The sequence below is a fragment of the Somniosus microcephalus genome, chromosome 9 (assembly GCF_052327205.1).
Source record: "Somniosus microcephalus isolate GS21.2 chromosome 9, FLI_Smic_1.0, whole genome shotgun sequence".
NCBI lineage: Eukaryota > Metazoa > Chordata > Chondrichthyes > Squaliformes > Somniosidae > Somniosus > Somniosus microcephalus.
Genome location: NC_140995.1, coordinates 101,853,201 through 101,874,949, shown reverse-complemented (window position 1 = coordinate 101,874,949; position 21,749 = coordinate 101,853,201).

The following is a 21,749-nucleotide window of genomic DNA, read 5'->3' as shown; positions in this document are numbered from 1 at the left end:
CCCTGACCTTCGAATAGTAAAGTCCTGTTTAAGTTACTCTTGTAGTCTGTGTATTACTTCGCTATACAACCCACAGACTTTACAGTGGCGACGAGTTCGATCTTACCCTGCGGCAACAATACTTCTGAAGAAGTAAACGAGCGTCGAGAAGAGGCACCCGCCCTCGTCGTTTTGCTGAGAGAAAACTCGAGTCTGCAGACCAAGAAAGGAGGAAGATTTCAAACACGAAGTCTTCCATCAGCAACAGGCACGGATTGTCCCTTCTGCCACGGTGGTGAGTGAGCCGATCAACACGAGAGGCAAGTCGGCCACGGTGACTGTGAGTAAAAGGAAAATAGAAACAAATAAACGGAGGATAAGGGCGGTGCACTCGACCACAGTCGAGGGGGAAAGGAGCCGGACAGAAGTCGGGCCCAGAGGCGCTGAGACTGGGGCAGCGTGGAGCAGAAGCCGCGGTACAAGCGGGCTGGGGAGCGTCATGAGACGACTAGACCGCGACGGCGAAAAAGGCCGGACAACTACCGCGACCACGAGGCGCTGCGACCGGGATCGTAAGGCGCGGGAAGATATAAAAATAAATAAGCCACGGAGAACTCAGCCACAGCCGGGGAGGAAAGCACCGGACTGCGAGAGGGCTGGGAGGCGCGATTGGAGCGAAAAAGGCCGGGCACCTACCGAGGCCGCGAGGCGCTGCGACCGGGATCATAAGGCGCGGAGGCAATAAATAAATAAATAACTAAATAACCCGCGAAGAATCAGCCGCAGCCGGGGAGGAAAGGACCGGACTGCGGGAGGTCTGGGAGAGGCGTTTAAAGCCGCGCGAGCGGGAGAGACAGAGCCCGAGAGAGAGCGAGCGAGAGTCGAGCGAGCGGGAGAGACAGAGCCCGAGAGAGAGCGAGCGAGAGCCGCGCGAGCGGGAGAGACAGAGCCCGAGAGAGAGACCGAGCGAGGTTCTGGCCAGCGGCTTGCAGCAGCTGCCGTGAAGGACCAGGAGCTGGATCTGTCCGACGCCAACTGGTTGTCCCCAGCGCCGGTTGCCCCTGCCGAAAAGAAGAAGGCGGGGGGGAACAAAGAACGCGATCGGCTTTTCTAGCGTGCGCTTCAGAATAAACTGAAGCTGGCGCACAGGCTACAAACCCCGTAAACCAGCGGTCGTCGCCCGAGGGCAAAGCTTACCCCTCCCACCAGAGGAAGAAGACAAGCACGGGAAACCGCCATTTTGCCAGTAGGCGGGGAAGAAGACAAGCGCGGGAAACCGCCATTTTTGAAAAAAAAAGAAAAAGTTAAAAAGTTAAAGAGAAATCCTGTTGTTTCGCAGAAAGATAGTGAGAGATAGTGAAGATGCCTAAGCATGGTAACATCAACAACTTCGATGCCGAGGTGGAAGATTGGGCCACGTACGTAGAACGTATCGAGATATATTGTGAGGCCAATAAAATAGAAGATGATGGTAAAGCTATAACCTTGCTAAACTCGATGGGCGCGAAGACATACGGGTTATTGAAGCATCTTCTATCACCAGCTAAACCGGCGGATCAGACTTTCGATAATATTGTTGCTGTTCTGAAGGATCACTTGAACCCCACACCGCTGATGTTGGCGGAACGATTCAAATTTTATGCGAGAACGCAACGGAAAGAGGAAAGCAACGCGGAATACTTGGTCGAACTGCGTAGACTAGCGAAATACTGCCAGTTTGGAGGAAATCTGACAGAGGCATTGCGAGACAAGTTCGTGTGCGGGTTGTCGAAGGAAGGAACGCAAAAGCGACTACTCGAAGAGAACGACCTTACACTTGAGAGGGCTGTCCTTATTGCAGCATCGCACGAAGCCGCAACGAAAGGAACTGCGGAAATGCAGCTAAAGGCAGCGGTACTCAGTGTGGATCAAATTACTTCGGGTACAACGAAATGTTATCGTTGTGGGAAGACAACACACGACCAGAACCAATGCTGGTTTAAAAACCAGGAATGTAGAAAATGTGGCAAACTGGGTCACATAGCTAAAGTATGCCGGTCAGGAAAGAAGACCAACAACCAAAAAAAGCCATCACAGGGAAAGTACAACAAAGTACACAAGGTGGCTGAGAAGAGTTCAGACGAACAGAATTCGGATTCAGACCCAAACGGCCAGGAACTGGGTAGTCTGAGAATTCACAATGTGAGTAAGAAAGCTGACCTACAAACTATCTGGGTCATGCTAAAAATAGCCGGAGTCCAAGTGAAAATGGAGTTGGACACTGGATCAGCCCTATCAGTCATAAATCGAAGGGATTGCAACCGGCTATTCTCACATATACCCTTGAGAGATACCAAGTTCGTATTGCAGACATACATGGGGCATAAAGTATACCCCATGGGGAAGATAAGAGTCAAGGTGAGAGACAGGGGCAAAGAACACCCAGGAATGGACTTATATGTACTACCTGAGGGAGGACCACCACTTCTAGGACGGGAGTGGATCAAGAAAATAGACATGGAATGGCACTACCTAAAAGCAATAACGAGTGAGGACTCGGTGCAGACAATCAGCTCAGACTCTGAAACGGATGACGATAAGACCAGCCCAAGTATGAAAGACAAGGCTAAAATGGACTTGCTGACTGAGGTTGGAAAAACGAAGGCGTGCATAAAGGCTTATGCGCCAGAGGAGAACAAAGTTTCAGAACAGAATTCCACTGAACAACAACAACATAGTTTGACAGAGAATTCTGAGTCTGTCCAGTTTACAGACATATACATTACTGAGGAACACCGGGCTCAAACTCAACTTTATTTCAAATTACAACAGCAATTAGAGCAATTGAGTCGCCGTCTTGAGCAAGAGACAACAGCAATGAAAAAGTTCTTGGACACAGAGTGGGAGAATCTGGAAAGACAACAGAAGCAGCTGAGGGAGAAAATGGAGCAGGAGCACACAAACCGTCTGCGCGAGGAGGCCAAACGAATCAAAGCTGATTCGGTCTCTGAAGGTGCGTGCTCTAATCTGGTGGAGCAAGATGTTCAGCAACTGAAGGCGCTTGTTAGCAGGTTGCAGGCAGAAAAGGCTGATTTGGTCGCCATGAATTCCGAGCTCCTACTGAAGTCGGGTGCAGCATCACCGGATGATTCAATTGTGGAAATTCGAATGGTGGGGGCTGCGGATAATGGCGAAGTAGAAACAGCAAAGGAGCCCCAGGGCAAGGTTCTAAACAGCCCTGCAGCTAATGGGAAATGGATGATGGCAGAAGAGTTAACAGTCAGCCAACTCCTTCATATGCTGAGGGACAAGACTCTGAAATGGGAAAAACTTGAACATGAGCCTCAATCTTCAAAGAAAAGGGGTTCGGAGCTCTCAAAAGTTATTGAAATAGCTGAAGTGGCAACACAGACGGAGAAGACTGCAGCAGAGCAGCCCTTGGATGCCAAAAGTATGCTGACTCACGTCAATGTAGAACAACAGAATGCTGAAACAGCTACTTCAGTAGAGGGATTGAATAGTCCGATCAATCAATCTCCGAAGGAAGTTGAAGTATTGAAATCACAAATGAGGTCATTAGTAAAAGACTTGCAGGAAGCCCAGAAAAAGCGGGATGAATCTGAACACATGAAGAAGTCTCTTCAGGAAAGATGTCTGGATTTGGAACAAAAGCTGGCTAACGTCCAGCTGGGTAAGGAGGAAATAGAAGACCCTCTCGCTGGCCTAGCTCAGGACGACACCGAATATTACCATGATCTGTTGAGTGACACTGAATATTACGAGGACCTGGTCTGCCCAGCTTGTGCCGAGAACTCCCAAAGTGCCGAAATCAGGATGAATCACTTAAAGTCTAAGGAACATAGGGAGATGGTGGCGTTACAGCTGGCAGCTGACAATGGAGCCCCGAGAGTCTCCAAGAAGCAAAAAAGGAAAAGACAAAGCAGAAGATGATAACCATCTGAACCATTATTACCTCTACCCGATCACACACGTGGTCCCCCAAACGGAGCCAAATCAGTTGGAAAGTAGGAATACTTCCCAAGGCAATCCAACTGTTTTTTGTTTGTTTTAAAAAAGTCAGCAATGCTGGTTCAGAAGTGATGGAAGTAAAGCTGTTAAGTCTAGGGAAGGACTATGGGAGGAGTCCCTCTAGCAAGGTGACCCGACTACACCATGGAGGCGTGGTCCGGACCGAGTCAAGAAGATCAGAGACTGAATCTGTGAACTGTTTCCCACAGAGACTGAATCTGTGAACTGTTTCCGCAGAGACTACCTCTGTGAACTGTTGTAACATGAAGTTGGATATGTTATGATGTTATGTTAATGGGGAATAAGTATGTTGTAAGCTAAAAAGGGAGGATTGTAGTGTATGTAACTGTTCTACCTTTAAGAGAACTATTGTATGTAACCGTCCACCTTTAAGAGAACTATTTTAGGTGTGGCACTACTTTATCCTGGCTGCTGTATACTGTAATACCGACGGTGACCACACCGGTATATAAGTGCTGTGGCAGAATTTATTGGGCAGATTCGCCCTGACCTTCGAATAGTAAAGTCCTGTTTAAGTTACTCTTGTAGTCTGTGTATTACTTCGCTATACAACCCACAGACTTTACAACCACCACCCACCCCCCGACCCCCACTACCCACCCTGATCCACCACCACCCACCCCCCAACCCCAACTACCCACCCCGATCCACCACCCACCCCGATCCACCACCACCCACCCCGATCCACCACCAGCTACCCCCGACCCCCACTACCCACCCCGATCCACCACCCACCCCGACCCCCACCACCCACCCCGATCCACCACCACCCACCCCGATCCACCACCAGCTACCGCCCAACATCCACCACCCACCCCGATCCTCCACCAGCCACCCCCCGACCCCCACCACCCACTCCGATCCACCACCACCCACCCCCTGACCGCCACCACCCACTCTGATCCACCACCACCCACCCCCGACCCCCACCACCCACCCTGATCCACCACCACCCACCCCGATCCACCACCAGCTACCGCCCGACACCCACCACCCACCCCGATCCTCCACCAGCCACCCCCCGACCCCCACCACCCACTCCGATCCACCACCACCCACCCCCCGACCCCCACCACCCACTCTGATCCACCACCACCCACCCCCAACCCCCACCACCCACCCCGATCCACCACCATCCACTCTGATCCACCACCAGCTACCCCCCGACCCCCACCACCCACCCCGATCCACCATCACCAACCCCCCGACCCCCACTACCCACCCCGACCCCCACCACCCACCCCGATCCACCACCACCCACCCTGAGCCACCACCAGCCACCACCCCCCCCCACCCGAGGGAGGGACCCCCTCTAAACTTTCTGTAGGGCGCATGCCCCCTGTCACACAGCATACTGGCCTCCAGTATTACGCTTTGGTCCCTTTTGGCTGGGGTAGCAGGACCTCCGGTGTAGGGAGTCCCTGCTCCCAGCCCTGGCTCTGTTGCCCCTGTAAAGGGCAAGCAGAGACTCCATCCATCGCAAGGCTGAGCGAAAATCCCAACTAAGGTCAGGACTTGCCATATCTAGGTCCCTGCCTTTTTCTCAAGCTGTTCTGCTGGATTCTTGTTGGAGGTACAATGGAAGTCCAGAGGACAGCCTGAGGTAATTTGGCCCCGACATGCATAACAAATGTTCAATCTTACTATTTATGATGCCATCCAAACTTTTTATATTCAATTACTGCCATGTTTTGTGCTCCTTGCTTCCAGGTATCAATTACTATTGTTACTATCTTCATGTGAACTGCCAAAACCTACAGATTTTGTGCTTAATATAATAGATATTACAGAAGTCTATTGTCAGATTGTAATGTAACAGTTCCCTGCAAGCTGTGCTGCAATGTCTCAGTAATGCTGACACCTTATGCATTAGCTCAGGAAAGTGCTAATGTTGTATTAGTCGAATTGCCTAAGTTATAGTGGGTGCACAACCTGTGTTTGACTCACAGCCAGAATGAAACCAACTCCTGAGCTGCACCTAGTTTACATTGGCACTAATCCAGCATTCATGCCTCAGGTGGATTATCATTATTCACATTTAAGGTCAGATTGTGACCAATGTTGGAGCCCTATTGTGCAATATAATCAGAGTATAAATAGCTGGCTTAGAAACAAAGGAGTTCCATCCCTCTTAGCAAAAAATATAAAAAGAGCAGCAAAGTCATTACTGTATCTGGAAAATTACAGAGCTGAGGCAAATTTGAAAAAGGCAGCACCGGAGAACATTGCACATTATATCTATAATATAGTGACACAGAGGCCTAGAAATTGGACCACACGGTACTGGTGCAGCTCATGCTGCACGCGCCGAAAGAGACCGGCAGCACGACCACGACAAATTGGTCCGCCGGCCTTCTTTGTTGATCATGAGTGAACTGCATGCGCCAGTCACAGCCCCAGAGGCAACTCACCAGTCGTGGGGGTGGTGTAGGGGGGGGCAGCAAGATCGGCCGGCTGAGCTGCCGGTCGAAGACCTAACGTGAATCCGGGTGGAAATGGGAAAGGGGGGGAGGGGTCTGATCTGTAGCCAGCAGCAGTTTGCGGATTTAATGTGGAACAGGGAGGAGCACGCCAGCTGTTGCTGGCTCTGCATTCAGTAAGTATTTTTTTAAAATAACGTACCTTTTTGATGCAGCCTTCTTTTAAGTTCTGCTGGTTAGGCCGCACCTTGACCTGGTAATCTTGATCGCAGCAGGCCCAATGCTTGCTACGTTCAGTGTAATCTTGATCGCAGCAGGCCCAATGCTTGCTACGTTCAGTGTAATCTTGATCGCAGCAGGCCCAATGCTTGCTACGTTCAGTGTAATCTTGATCGCAGCAGGCCCAATGCTTGCTACGTTCAGTGTAATCTTGATCGCAGCAGGCCCAATGCTTGCTACGTTCAGTGTAATCTTGATCGCAGCAGGCCCAATGCTTGCTAGGTTCAGTGTAATCTTGATCGCAGCAGGCCCAATGCTTGCTAGGTTCAGTGTAATCTTGATCGCAGCAGGCCCAATGCTTGCTACGTTCAGTGTAATCTTGATCGCAGCAGGCCCAATGCTTGCTAGGTTCAGTGTAATCTTGATCGCAGCAGGCCCAATGCTTGCTACGTTCAGTGTAATCTTGATCGCAGCAGGCCCAATGCTTGCTACGTTCAGTGTAAACCAAAGTCCGGTTCAGGTCTTAAAACAGGCGTTAGGACCCTTGGGGGGAAAATTGGGTATCGCCCATTTTGGGGCGCTAACCTCGCCAGGGTGCTAATTTTAGCGCCCCAAAAAAGTTAGCGGCCCAACCCCGTAAATTCAGTAGTAGCACCCCAAGAAGGAAGGGGAGCGCTACGGGAAGCACTCCACCTCCTTCTTGGGGAGCTACTACTCAATGTTAGCGGCAGCAGGTAGCGCTGCGTTATTGCAGGTCTCCTCCCCTGATTAAAGGGGAGGGGCCTAGCGCCGCACGCACCAGCGCCCTGCTAGACCACTGGGGAGCAGGGTGCCGTGGAAATAGCCCGGCATTCAAGAAGAGTGCCGGGTTAAACGCTCGCGGCTGGCACCCCGCATACAAATGTGAAAGGGAGCAGGTGTTTGCAGTCGGCCAAAATAAAAATGTCCACCCGACACCTGCCCTTTAGATTGTGCTGCCGCCCGCTACTGCCGCTGCAAAACCGACCCCTGATCCTGTCGCACATGTCGCCTGGCGATAGGTCAGGGGGTGCAAGGGAAGTTTGTGGCCGGGGCGCTGCCGGCATCATCACCAGCAGGGCGCTACCGGCTACCATCACCGCTAACCTCCTGCTGAATTTCGCGGGAGGCATTAGCAGTGCTGCGCCCGGGTGCTAGGGGATTTGTGCCCCCGGGGGCGCTAACGAGAGGCGCAAAGCAACCACATTTCTAGCCCTTATTAGCTCATTGAAGGTGCTTCCAGGGTAGCCTGATCTCTTTGGATGTGTTTCCAATGCTATTGATGCGCAGGAGGTTGGCTCCCAAATTGGACCTCATTGCACAAGTTTTCCGGCACACAGCAGCTCCACCAGGGGGCTCCACTGCTATGAAACAACTGAAGCAAAAGTGCGGTAAAGGAGCTCAGTGCCACAATCATGATAGTAATCATCCCCTCCATGATTGATTATCGTAGTCTTTCTTCTTTTTCTAGGCCCTAAACTGAACTTATGCCGACCCTCAGCTGGTGAGAGTTCCATTGGGCCTTACAAGGGCAAAATTAGTGGTATTCCTGGGGTAGCACAGGAACTCCCCAGGCATGCACTTAATGTGGAGGAGGAGGAGTAGGAAGACTCACTTGGGCCACTCACTTGAATTTTGGAAGTGATAGAAAGTAAAATTGAGTGAGCTTCCGATGCCATCAGTTTTACACCAAGCAGTAAGATTACCCCCAGGTGTGGAACAATGATAATCTTAACAAGTTACCGCATCCCTACTATTTTCTATTTTGTTCATTGGCATGTTCCCAATACCCTTCTTGCCAACCTTGAGTGTCTGCTACTTGCAAGTAATGCTGGTAGATACGCTGCAGTCACATGATTTAAAAAAATAAAGCAGGATTACAATGCTGCTTTCTTTTCTGGCCTGGACAATCTGTTTTTATCTATCTGACACATGCAAGCTCTCGTCATAACAGTGCAGATTGAAACTTTAAGCCTCCCACGAAATACAAGGCCTTCCAACTGGCTCTCATTTTTAGAGTGGGACTCACCTTTATTTCTGAACAGTCACTCTCTCACCCGTAATATACTGGACCGGAATTTGCGGTTAGCAGTGAAGTGACTGCGCTCGCCGCTGACCTAGAAAAAAGCTGCCCACAAAGATCTAGCAATCTCCGTGGCATCAATTTCAGCTCTTACAACCTTTGTTTGAATCTGGCGCCAAATAAAGCGAATCCTAAGCATCCAGCAACAGTGATGTCATCAAGCTGATTAAACAGCCAATCACATTGAAGAATTCTCACAGACAGCAAACCAGGAAGTAAAATGCACAGAATATAATTTACTTTTAATACATTTTACAGAAAGCAAAATAAAGATTGAGGTATACACATAGAATTAAGGTAGAAGCTGAAATATCATAAACAAACTTTAAAAAAAATTATGTTAAAACTTGTAATTCTTAAGCATATTAATGAAAACATTTGACATTCCACAAATATTAGATTTTCAGGGCCAGAACAATTGTTCAGCAGTCAGTACGCCGTTAAAAACCCAGTTACACCTCTTTCAATAAGGCTTAACATTTTAGGGGGTTTATAACAGCGATATTCCATCATAAAAGGGGAAGTTTTCATCAGCTCAAGTGATTGCCAGTTATGGGGAGTTCCACAGGGCAACCTATAGCGGAGCACTGAATGGCTGATCGCAACTTCAGGATTGCGCGTTTATCTGCGCATGCGCTAAATCCTGATGTTGCGGTCAGTTTCAGAGGGGTAATGACGGCGAATGCTGAAAGTTTCTCCATCATTACCACCGCAAAATCTGGGCCATTGAATATCACCCACATTTTAATTACACACATACATTTACTTTATTATTTAGTTTATTGGTATATTTTGTATCAAGTTGAATAAACAAAGAGTTTATGATAACTATTGCTTCACTCACTGTTGGAATGGCTAAGATCACAAACCATTGATTCTTGATCAGAGTCACACACATAATGGTCGGAATTTTGCCGGAGTTCAGCGGATGGGATCGGTGCCAGTTAAATGTGAATGGATTGACTGCAGGTCGGGAACCCACTGTCAAATCACGCACACTTGCCTTTCCCGATGTTGGGTCTGCCAGCGCTGAGCAGACCCGACAGGCAGCGGCGGGGGAGCAAATTTAAATGATTATTTGCTTGTTTACAGCCACTTAACAATGGTTTTAAACTTACCTTTTGAATTTGACAGCTCGCCCATGGGTTTCATGCTGTTCATAGACCATGGCTGTGACGCTGAGGCGGGAGGTCAGTGGCCATTGAATCAGCTGATGAGTTGACAGATTCAAATGTCAAGTAAAAGCTACCACCTGACAGATACCTTCCCTCAGCCACAAGCTGTTCCTCACTGCATTTCCACAACAGGTTCACCATGCTGCAAGTCTTTCCACAAGTCTCCATCCATTCTGACCTCATTACCTCTCTCACTATTGACAGATCGCTTCTGTCATCTCTACTTCACCTGCCATCTATTCCATCAGCATGGGTGCCCTTTATACTCACTCACCTTGGTCCTCAGAGTCCCACCACGATAAGCCCCAACACCAGCAGCACCAGGCACACCAGCAACACCAACAATAACACCAACCTTCTCTGCAATCAACTGATGCTGCACAGGATAGAGGACATCAGCACCCGACCACTTTGCTGTCTGGGAGGCCAGAGATGGCCTCACCATGGCCAGATTTACTTCACTTGACGCTATACACCCTGGCTGCTGCATGATGTGCCAGGTTGGCACCACCCCACACCAGCACCATAAAGCATCCCTACAATGGTCAAGTCATTCCCTTCACATTCATCAGCATTTGGGGGGGGGTGGGGTGGTACCATTATATTTCACCATTCACTGCAACTCACTAAGCCACTTCCAAAGGTGCACACAAATCTGTCCAAGAATGCAATGTGTTGAAAATAAAGGTTTCAATGTTTGACACCACATTAACAGAAACTTTACATGAACATTGCATAAAACACCCAAGTGCCTACCTTTTGTGTTGTTAGTTAGTATGCTTGCACTAGGATGAGGGTGAATGTGAGGGGTGGCTAGTGAGATGAGGATGTGATAATATAGTTAGAGAGGGATGGGTGGAGGTCCAAGGTAAGTTGGTTTGAGTAAGGATGTGCAGGAGCAGGGTAGGGAAGGCAGAGTGATGGGGATGTGATGAGATGCACAGCAGGATAAGGTTGAGTGTGGCTTTGTACTAATGTTTCGTGATCTACTGAGATCATTGAAACGTTTGTGGCACTGCACCCAGGTCCTCCTGACAACATCCCTGCTTGTGCCCTCCTCTGCAATGTGCAACCAGGCTGTGTTGATCTCCTGGGGAGGTCTCATCCGCCAATGGGAAGGGAAGAGGACATGCCTGCGTGCTCTGACTCCCTCCATAAGCATATGGAGGGAGTCATGGGAGAGCATGGGTGCAGCCCTGTGCCTTTGTGCAGTTATTGTCAGTGTTTGCAGCACCTCAATGCTGTAGAACACTGACAGCACAAATGTCAAAATCAATTTGGACATGGTCCCTTTAAGGAAACCGGCTGGTGACGTGTCCTCAAATGACGTCACCAGACCCGCTTCCTCTAATTGGCTGGGAAATGCGCTGGGCAGGCTTAACAAGTCCAATCAAGGGAAAATAATTTCACAGGGCGGGATGGAGCCAGCAGCGAGTTCGGGACCTGCCACCAACATCGCCTGTCATGGACCCGCCGAGGTTAGTAAAATCGCGGCCATAAGGTTTTACCCTCTCCCTCACTCCCACCAGTTACATTGTCAACCATTTAAACAATAAAGAGCATTGATTCTCGACGGTTAACAAAATAGATGTAAGAAACTTGCCAAATGTCCATGGAAACCATTGCACAGACATATAATTTAAAGAGAGTAAAGGGAAGGATGTATCTCTTGAGTTCCATGTATGTCTCAGATTATATCTGAGGTCATCTAGACCTCAAAGATTCTCGGATCCTGAAGCAGTGCCTGATTTTTTGGCTGATTTGGCCTTGCCTCATGCCTTCAGCATTTGGCTGAGTCGTCGTCATCATAAATTTTCTCAGGCTGGAAGTTCTGAAATAAGTTCATGGACTCAGTGTTCCTTTTTATGTATGCCTGTTTCTCCCTCTCAAATATTTAACCATAGTATGACCATACTGTGTATATTAATTGTCTTTGTGCCCTGTCCACTTCATCTTAGTCTCCTTTCTTTTGGAGTACATAAAATCTACGCTTTTCAGATTGCAGCATAATGTTGATTTTGATGAGAGAGCAAATACTTAAAGGTTGTGCTTTTATCCTATACCTGAGTCACATTTTTGTCCACAGAGTATGACCTAGGGGTAGGGGGGCGAGAACACTTTTTGTTTTGTGACTGACAGTGAAAGGTTTGAAGGTAATCACCTAGCCCATTGAACTAACCAACCGAATGAGGTGATGGCTTATTCCTCTTTACCTGGAATTATGCTTGTCAATTTAGACAATATCCCAAAAATAAAGAAAAACAGATGCCTTGCATTATCAGCAATAATATTATCTTGGGTGTGTGGTAGCAGACTTTATTTTGTAATAGGAATATGGTGAAGAAGCAAAATGCTTTTAAGTCTCAACACACAGGGCTGCTTATTTTCTTTCCTATTATTAGTTGAGGACCTGCCACAGAATGCTTCGATAAACTTTGATGACTATTCTATAAATCTGGTCACATTTTATCCAGTCTTTAACATCAACATTGTGAACATTTTATCAAAGTATATAAATACAGACAATTATCAAGCCCCTGCCACAGAAGCACTACCATTAAAGACTGATTGGTGAGTGTGTCCTTGATATGCTTAGTTAATATCCAAAATAATAATTCCAGTGCAAGAGTTGGACATAATCAGGGGTTCACCGGTACTGAACTGAGAGATAATCGTGACATTAGTTAAAAGAAGAAAGAAAGTTTTGCACTTATATAGTGCCTTTCATGAGCTCAGGATGACCCAAAGCGCTTATTAGCCAATTAAGTACTTTTGAAGTGTATTCATTGTTCTAATGTAGGAAACCTAGCAGCCAATTTATGCACTGCAAGGTCTCGCAAACAGCAATATGATAATGACCAGATAATCCATTTTAATGATGTTGGTTGAGAGATAACCATTTGCCTAGACACCAGAGAGAACTCCACCTGAGAGGGCAGATAGGGCCTCTGTTTAATGCCTCATCTGAAAGACGACACCTCCAACAATGCAGCGCACCCTCTGTACGGCATAGGAATATCAGCCTAGATTTTGTGCTCATGTCCCTGAAGTGGGACTTGAACCCACAACCTTCTGACTCAGGCGGGAGTACTACCAACTGAGCTACGGCTGACTTAAGAGCGTAGATTTTGATTCGGGGCCCATTTTTGGGCCCAGACTTGGCACTGCGCAACCTGCGCAACTTCAGCCACACTAAGAGGCCTAAGGATCAATGGAAATTGGTCCTCAGGCCTCATCAGCATACTTGGCGCGAGCTGCGGTTACACCTCCACAGGCAACGTGCCCAGGCAAAGACGCCAATGTTGGGCCGCCTGCCTCACCGACAACGGCCCTCAGCTAATCGCGACACCTGTGGAGTTAAAGGAGCAGTCCTGCTTCTCCTGGCTTCACAGGATAGGTTTTTTTAAACAAAATGAAAATTTTTACATTTACTTTGAGTTGGCGGGGGACGCTGAAGAATCCTGAGCATCAGCACTGACTAATTTCTCAATGGGGTCTTTCAACAGGCTTCTAATTTCCATATTTAATGGACCTAATGATTGTTTTAGGCATCCACCCAGGACACCGAAAAAAAAGGGCCCCCACAAATTTAGTAGGCCGTCCCACTGCTAAATTGGTAGCTTTGCACTGTTTTACACCCGACAAAGGGGTGTTACGCATACTAATTTCTACTCCATTAATTTTTCAGAACCTGTTACACAAATCATGTAACATAAAAGTTAAGATATTTTTCTTGTGTTAATGCTAAATATTCAGCAACTTACAGAATACAGTACACAATCATTGCTGAAGGTGACACAAAGTATTAAACTACAGGAATGCTATCCTTTGGAAAACTCAGATCAAAATGTCTTTACCACAATGCCTCTACCATCAGGTTACAGTCCCAAGAGACTGATGGTGACATGGCAGTTATTTATGGTGCTATGGTGGCACTTCATAGATGGTCAAACAGCATAGCAGCTGGACCTGAGTTGGAGTTGAAGCACATAATATGAGTCACATGTATGGAGGCAGAAAATCAAATTGATCATGAGAATTGATGGGACCTTTGGGAATTTAATTGGGACCGTATCAGGATACTGGATTCCGTAATGAAATATAATACTGTCCCACAGCGAATGGAGCTTGCAGCAACCCAATGACACGATTCTGCATCACTAACTCGATTACAATAGAATCTTGTCTCGGCACAGTATAAATAGGCTTTGGACAAGTAAAGTGTATTTTTAAAAGACCTTTGTGTTATGTAATCTTGCTAAGGCTCAATTGCAATGTAAGGCAAAGGGCTTATCTGTCTGAGCTGCATTCAAATCCAGGTGCCAAAGGTGAAATGGATCGTGTTGTGACACACTACACAACTCAGTTCTTTTACAACCACTTATGTAGGCCATCTTCATATGAATGTAAGAATTAACTAAGGTGCCTTATTTAAGTGCTGGTGAATAGTCTGAGTGAATCTTACATACTTCAACAGGGCTGTTATGAAATAATGTCATTTAAGTAACCTGGCTGTAGGAATCAAATAATTATATGACTTTATTATTTATTTTCTTTGTTGAAATAAAAAGCCCTGAAATTGTTGAGTGATATTCTGCTTGTGTTGCGTAAGTATTTCCTTTTCCTAGAGTCTCACTCGACAGGACAAGCAGGCATCGAGGTATGACTGATTTGCAGTGTTAACAATTTTCTGCTCATTATTTTTAATAGCTGGAAAATCGGGAGTGCTCGGCATTGGGCATAGTGACCTTTATTCCCAATTCTCCAATCTTCATAGCGGGACCGGAGACTTGCAATTTCAGGGCTTGTGTGTTTCTTCAACATACCTCTTATTAGTGTTATATGTCAAATCATCATTTTACAATAAGTACTGGGTGAAGGGTGGATAATTTAGTCAACCTGCTTTGTTAATGCTTCAATGCACATTTCAGCAGTAGAAAGCGTTTGTTGGGTTTACACAATGACAAAGTATCCTGGAGAGGAGCTGTTTTAATTTTATCTACATAAAACAGTGAGTTAACACGTGCTTTAACAGATTTTACTAGCACCACTGGGCAGACTTTGGATGTCATTATATTTTCAATCTCTCAAGTAAACGTATTACATTGGAGAGTTTTCGAAATATCTGATAAAGTTAACATATTTTAATAAGCAGAATAACCCTGAAATATCAATGCACACATTGATATGCAGGAATATTGTGTAAACAGCCTAATTCTGATTGAACTCTTTTCCTTGGCTGAAACAAGAAGCTTTACTTTTGTTTCCCGTGATTTAAAATGACATTGAAGAAGTGTGGCTCAGTAAAAGAAGGCAGCTATTGTTTCAAACTATTTGTACTGATAACATCTTTGGAACTTTGCTAACTGCTTCCTTCACCTCATGGAAAAAACTTAACTTGTAACTTGCAAGCAGCCTAGATTACATGTCCCTTGTGGCCATTTTCTATATATGTCCATTTGATACCTACACCATAAGCTTAAAAAAGGATGTCATTCGGAGTTCCGATCTGTAAATATTTGACACAGAAAAAAAAGGAAATACACTTACATGGTCAGATTATAACTAGAATAGATGACCAGGGGACCTTGGTGTGCAGATACAAAGATTGTTAAAGGTGGCAGCACAATTGATAAGGTTATAAAAAAAGGCAAATAGAATCCTTGGTTTTGTAGATAAGAGGCATAGAATACAAAAGCAAGGAGGTAATGTTGAACTTGTACAATACCGTAGTTAGACTACAGTTAGAGTATTGTGTACAGTTTTGGGCACTTCATTATAGGAAGGACATAAAGGCAATGGAAAAGATTCAACATAGATTCTCTCGGATGTTGCTAGGGATGAGGGGTTACATTTAAGAGAGATGTGAGAAGTTGAGAGCTTTTTTCGATGGAGCTGAGACTGTTAAGGGATGACCTGATGGATGTCTTCAAAGTTATGAATGATTAAGGTAAACAGTGACAGGTTATTTCCACTGGCTAGTGAGATGGTAACCAAAGGGCACAAATTTAAGTCATTTCAGAAAAAAATTAAAAGTGAAGTTGAAAGAATTTCTTTACACAGAGGGTAGTTAAATGGTGAATATGGTGAGAAAACCTCTGAAGGATGGTTCCTAACCAAAGCTAATTGGAAATTTTTGATTGATATGTTTGATGGGAAAGTTAGCAGATTGGAAAGTGCTTGTCAGTTTCACGCTGTAGCTTGGAAACATTCAGAATTAAGTAAGTGTCCTTTTCTTCCTCTTCTTTAAAGATGGTTTTGCATTTGTAACATAGGGCTGAATTTTGCCGGCGCTCAGAGTGTGGGTTTGGAGGCGGTCCGCTGTCACAATCACAAAGATTGACAGCGGGTCGGTGTCCCGCTGCAAACCGCCTCCTTTTCAGTTTCCCAATTGTCAGGTCTTTCATCTATGAATCAGTCTCTAAATCTGGTCAGCTAAATTAGATAGTTAAAAGCTTATTAAAAGGTAGTTAAGAAGCATTTTCCCATGCACTTACCATTTTACCAGGTTTTCAACAAGGTTCCTGGACAGCGGTTATCATGTCAGGTAAGTATGTCGGGTTCTCAATTGCTGTGAATAGGTGAAAGCTGCAAAAGTGGTCTAAAACCTACCATTTCACAGCTGTTCACGTCCCAATCTTAGAAGCTGGAGCATTAATGATTTGGAACCCACTTTTGAGCTTCATTGTTTGGAGTAATCTCTCTATCCACTGTCACCTCCTTGGAACAACCTATCTCAACATTGACAGATGATTTCTGTCATCTCAACCTCACCTGCCATCTATTCCATCAGCATCGGTGCCCTTGAAAAAATCTCACCTTGGTCCTCAGATTCCCAACACGATCAGCCCCAACACCAGCATCACCGGGCACACCAGCAGCACCAACATCCGCACCAACCTTCTCCGCAATCAACTAATGCTGCATTGGACACAGGGCATCATCACCCGTGCACACTATGGGCTGGATTTTTCCAACCTCAGCGGGTCCGTGGCGGGCGATGTCCACGGCATGTGGGGACCTCGCATCTATCTCGATCCCGGCCTCCAACAAGATTTTATGTTGATTGGACTTCTTAAGCCCGCCCTGCGAGGTTCCAGGCCTATTTAATAGGAAGCAGGTCTGATGACATCATTTGATGACATGTCATTGGCCGGTTTCCTTAAAGGGGCCATGTCCAAATTAATCTTGACAGTTGTGCTGTCAGTATTCTACAGCATTGAAGTGCTGTAAACACTGACAAGCACTGCACAAAGGTGCATGGCTGCACCCAGGCTCTCCTATGACTAGAGGGAGTCACAGCATGCCGGGAGGTTCTCTTCCCTTCCCATGGGTGGAAGAGACTTGCCCAGGAGTTCAATGCAGCCTGGTTGCACATTGCACAGGAGGACAGAAGCTGGGGTGTTGTCAGGAGGACCAGGCTGCAGTGGCGCAAACCTTTCAATGATCTCAGTAGATTACAAAACATTACTGCCAAGTCACACTCAACCTCATCCTGCTGTGCCACTCATAACATCCACATCACTCTGCCTTCTCTACCCTACTCCTGCACATCTTTACTCACACCAACTTACCTTGCACCTCCACCCATCCCTACCTATCTACATTATCACTTCCCCATCTCACTAGCCACCCCTCACACTCACCCTCAACCTACTGCAAGCATACGAATGAACAACACACAAGGGTAGGCACCTGGGTGGTCTAGCCAATGTTCATGTGAAGTTTCTGTTAATGTGTTGTCAAACATTGAAATCTATATTTCAACACTTTATCATATTGGACAGATCTGTGCTCACCTTTGAAAGTGTCTTAGTGGGTTGCAGTGAATGTTGAAACATAACTTCCCCCCTCCCCCCCAATTGCGATGAGTGTGAAAGGAATAGCTTGGACACTATGGGGATGCTTTATGGTGCTGGTGTGGGGTGGTATTAACCTGGCGCATCATGTGGCAGCCAGGGTGTACAGCGTCAAGTGAAATAAATCTGGCCATGGTGATGCCATCTCTGGCCACCTGGGCAACAATGTTGTTGGGTGCTGATGCCCTATGTCCTGTGCAGCATCAGGTGATTGCGGAGAAGGTTGGTATTGTTGTTGGTGATGTTGGTGTGCCTGGTGATGTTGGTGTGGAGGGATTCAGAGGACCAAGGTGAGAATTTTTCAAGGGCACCGATGCTGCTGGAATAGATGGCAGCTGAAGTTGAGATGACAGAAGCGATCTGTCAGTGAGCTTGCTCCAAGGAGGTGACAGTGGATGGAGAGTTTACTCCAAACACTTCTAAACTGCATAAAGTTCAAAAGTGTCTTCCAAATCCTGTAGGCTCAAGCTTCTGACATTGGAAAGTGAACAGCTGTGAAATGGTAGCTTTCTTACCACTTTTGCTGCTGTCACCTATTCACAGCAATGTGGAGACATAGAGAACCCGACCTACTTACCTGACGTGATCTCCGAACGATGTAAAGCCCGTTAAAAAAGTGGGAAAATAGAAATAGGCTGGCAAAATAGTAGCTAACAAGTGTTTAAAAAGCATTTAACTATCTTAAATGCCTCCCCCGCCACTTAGTGTTGAGTCTGTTCTGAAATCGCAGATCTGACACTTTGAAAACTTACATGGAGGTGGGTTTGGAGTGGATTTCCAACCCGCTGTCAATCATTTCGATTTTGACAGCGGACCCGCCTCTGAACCCGCACTCTGAACGCCGGCAAAATCGCGGCCTATGTTCCCGTTTTTACATATAGCTCAAGCTGCAGATTCTAGCCAATTTAAGTGTCTTGATTTAGGATTTATCCAACAATAAGGCAACAGCTTATAAGCACAACCCTTTTCAAGTCTACAGATGCACAAAATTCCAACAGGACAAACCAGTGAGTAAGAAATATAAAATTAAATACAGCATATTGCCTAGATTCCAAGAGTTAGATTGCTAAGGCTCGTGAGTGACATATGTCGCACAGGCCGTGGCTTGTACATCCCAGCTTTATTTTTGTAACTCCGTCCTGAGGTTCATCAGAGTTAATTGCTGTTGCGTACGTTCTGAGGCTAATGGAGAAGTTTCTCAGGAAATGTCTGGTTTCCATTCTCCTTTTAATACTTCTATTTCAGTGTGTCACAGAAATTTGTCATGTGACAAAATGAGACACCTGAAGTGTGATGCACTTCAAAGCTTTTATATCTAATTGGGGATCTCCCATGGTATTGCTTACTGCACGTTGGATGATGTGCCATGTCTTATGCCATGTAATGCACCATGTATTATTCTGCTGCTCAGGTGCAGCTGTTTCCTTTAAAGCCACAAAGTGTTATTGCTGAGTAAATAGTGTTGAATTGTTTGGTATGGGAGCTTCAGAGATGTCAACGTGATTTTCAATTTCAGAGTGGAGCTTAAACCTGTAAGTCAAAAGCTACTAATATTTTAAGATTGCTTTGCATCTGTAACAAACTGCAACAGCTGGAGTGGGGTGCCTGCATGCACTGACAGCGTGGGGTAGAGTTTCCGCTTTGGACACAATCAGTGATCCGGGTGCAAATTGCGCCCATTTTGAGAAGTATTTTTTTCTCTTGAGTTTCCGCTCAAACTCATTTGCATATCGCCGTACGCAAACTCTGCCATGAACCAGCGCAATCGGGCAGCGTTTTAAAACATTTTTAAAAATTTTATTTTGCTTTAAAAAGTATTCCTTGATATATTTAAGAGTGGTAACTTGGTGTAGTCTGATTAATACAGCTAAAAATGGGTTTATCACATAAAATAAGCATTTTTAATCACAGTGTCATTTCACCACCTGTGTGTAACCCGATTTTAAATTAAAATTTACATTCACAAGTTTTTAAAATGTGCCTATTACTGTCCGTGTGACCAAAAGAACCAGATTAATTTTAGAGCCTCCTCGAAGGCCTGCAAACGAGCACAATTAGTGGAAACTCCCAATAGTGATTAATTTATCCTGGGGGCGTGGCCAGTTTCGTGGCTAAAGCCGGATTCTAGCGCAATGTTTTTTAAACTAGCGCAAAAGAGCGCAGAAACTCAATTTGCGCTGAACATAATTTATGCTTAAAATTCCACAATCTTTTGCGGGGTTATACCGATTTCGAGCGAATTGCACCGAAAAATAGCGCAACCAAGTGGCAACTCTACCCCAGTATTTTTAATTTATTGATAGCTGATGTCCTGTGAGTTTTTACATGATGGGGTTTCACAAGAACAAAGATGTTATGTATGTTTTATGTTATGTTGTGTTATATGTTATATTATGTCATGTCATGCGCTCGGGGCAATACGAGATTCATTTCCATATCTCAATCTTTCCTTCTCCCTCACCCACTTCCTGGAAGAGGCAAAAAAACACAGAAACCAGTAGCCATTTCAGGAGCATGCTGTCAAAAATTCCTAAGAGATTCCATAAAAGTTGATCAGGGGGTCAGTGAGTAATATTATCGTGGACACAGCTATTATATTCGCAGTCAGGTCTAGAATTACTAGGAGAAGGTACCAAGGTTTGGCAGTAGTGGCTATACAAAAGAAAAACACATTCTTGTAACACAGTCAGCTCCAAATTTTTATTTGATGGCTCAAACTGTAAAAAACACAAACATTTTTTTCTTCTACTCACATTTCACAGTTGTTATTAGTAAATGTTCTCCATGGTCTATCACAGTTCACGCCGAGTATTGTAATTCCACGTGAGCAGGTTGAACATTCCAACTCCCATGATGTCTGTCAGATACAGTTTTGCCCCAGGCCTTGGTCCTCTCCATCACATTGTCATGTGACATGAGTTGTTGTGGTACAATTTTTCATATTCTAATTCCACAAGAGCTGGGTGAAAATTGCAACAGGCCTAAGGCATCTCTCACACATACAGAATTTGTCAACAGCAGCTGGAAATTTTCAATCCCAGCCGAGGCTACAAACAGAAGAGCAGGCTTATGTGGGGGAAACTTCTTGCCAGCATTTCTGCCAACCACTAATTTGTACTCCACAGATACCTGACCTGTTGTAGGGTGATACTTTTGAGATTTAACACTTTTCAGGCGTGATTTAAAATAATATATTATTATTGGTTCTCGGGATGTGGGCGACGATAGCAAGGCTGCACTTATTTCACATCCCTAATTGCCCTGAGAAGGTGGTGTTGGGCCTTCTCTTTGAACTGCTGCACCCCACAACAGGCCAGGCATCTGTAGGGTACAAATTGGCTCTGATGCTGGTGATAAGTAATGACTTCCAGGATTTTGACCCAGCAACAACGATGGAGCGGCAGCATAAGTCCAAGTTGGGATGGTGTGCGACTTGGAGATGATGATGTTCGCATAATATGGATGCTCTGGTCCTTCTTGGTGGTAGAGAACGTATATTTTGGAGGTGCTGTTGAATTAACCTTGGTGAGTTGCTGCTTTGCATCCTGTTGTACACGCAACAGTCCGCCAATGTATATTTTCAGGTTTGGTGCCTTTGAAAGGCATGATATGATGGATGCATGCTAGATGTAAGACTTTTAATTTTACGGACGATAGATAGAGGGCCTTTAGAACATGTCCTCTGTATGACATTATTCCAACCATATATTCAAATGGCATTAAGCTCGGCTTTGTACAAAAGAATTTCACTTCAGTCGCTCAGCCCAGTCTTCCTTTCCTCTCTACCCTTGGCAATGTTGTCTCTGGTCTAAACCCAGTAGTCAACTAGTGGGACTAAATATTTTTACAAGTATTAATTATATCCCATGGGCAAAGTCACATACCCAGTCTAGTTTTGCCCATGAGATAAATGTAATACACAGTTGAATTTTTTTCCGATGTTGATTTCAGCATGTTAAATCTTGGA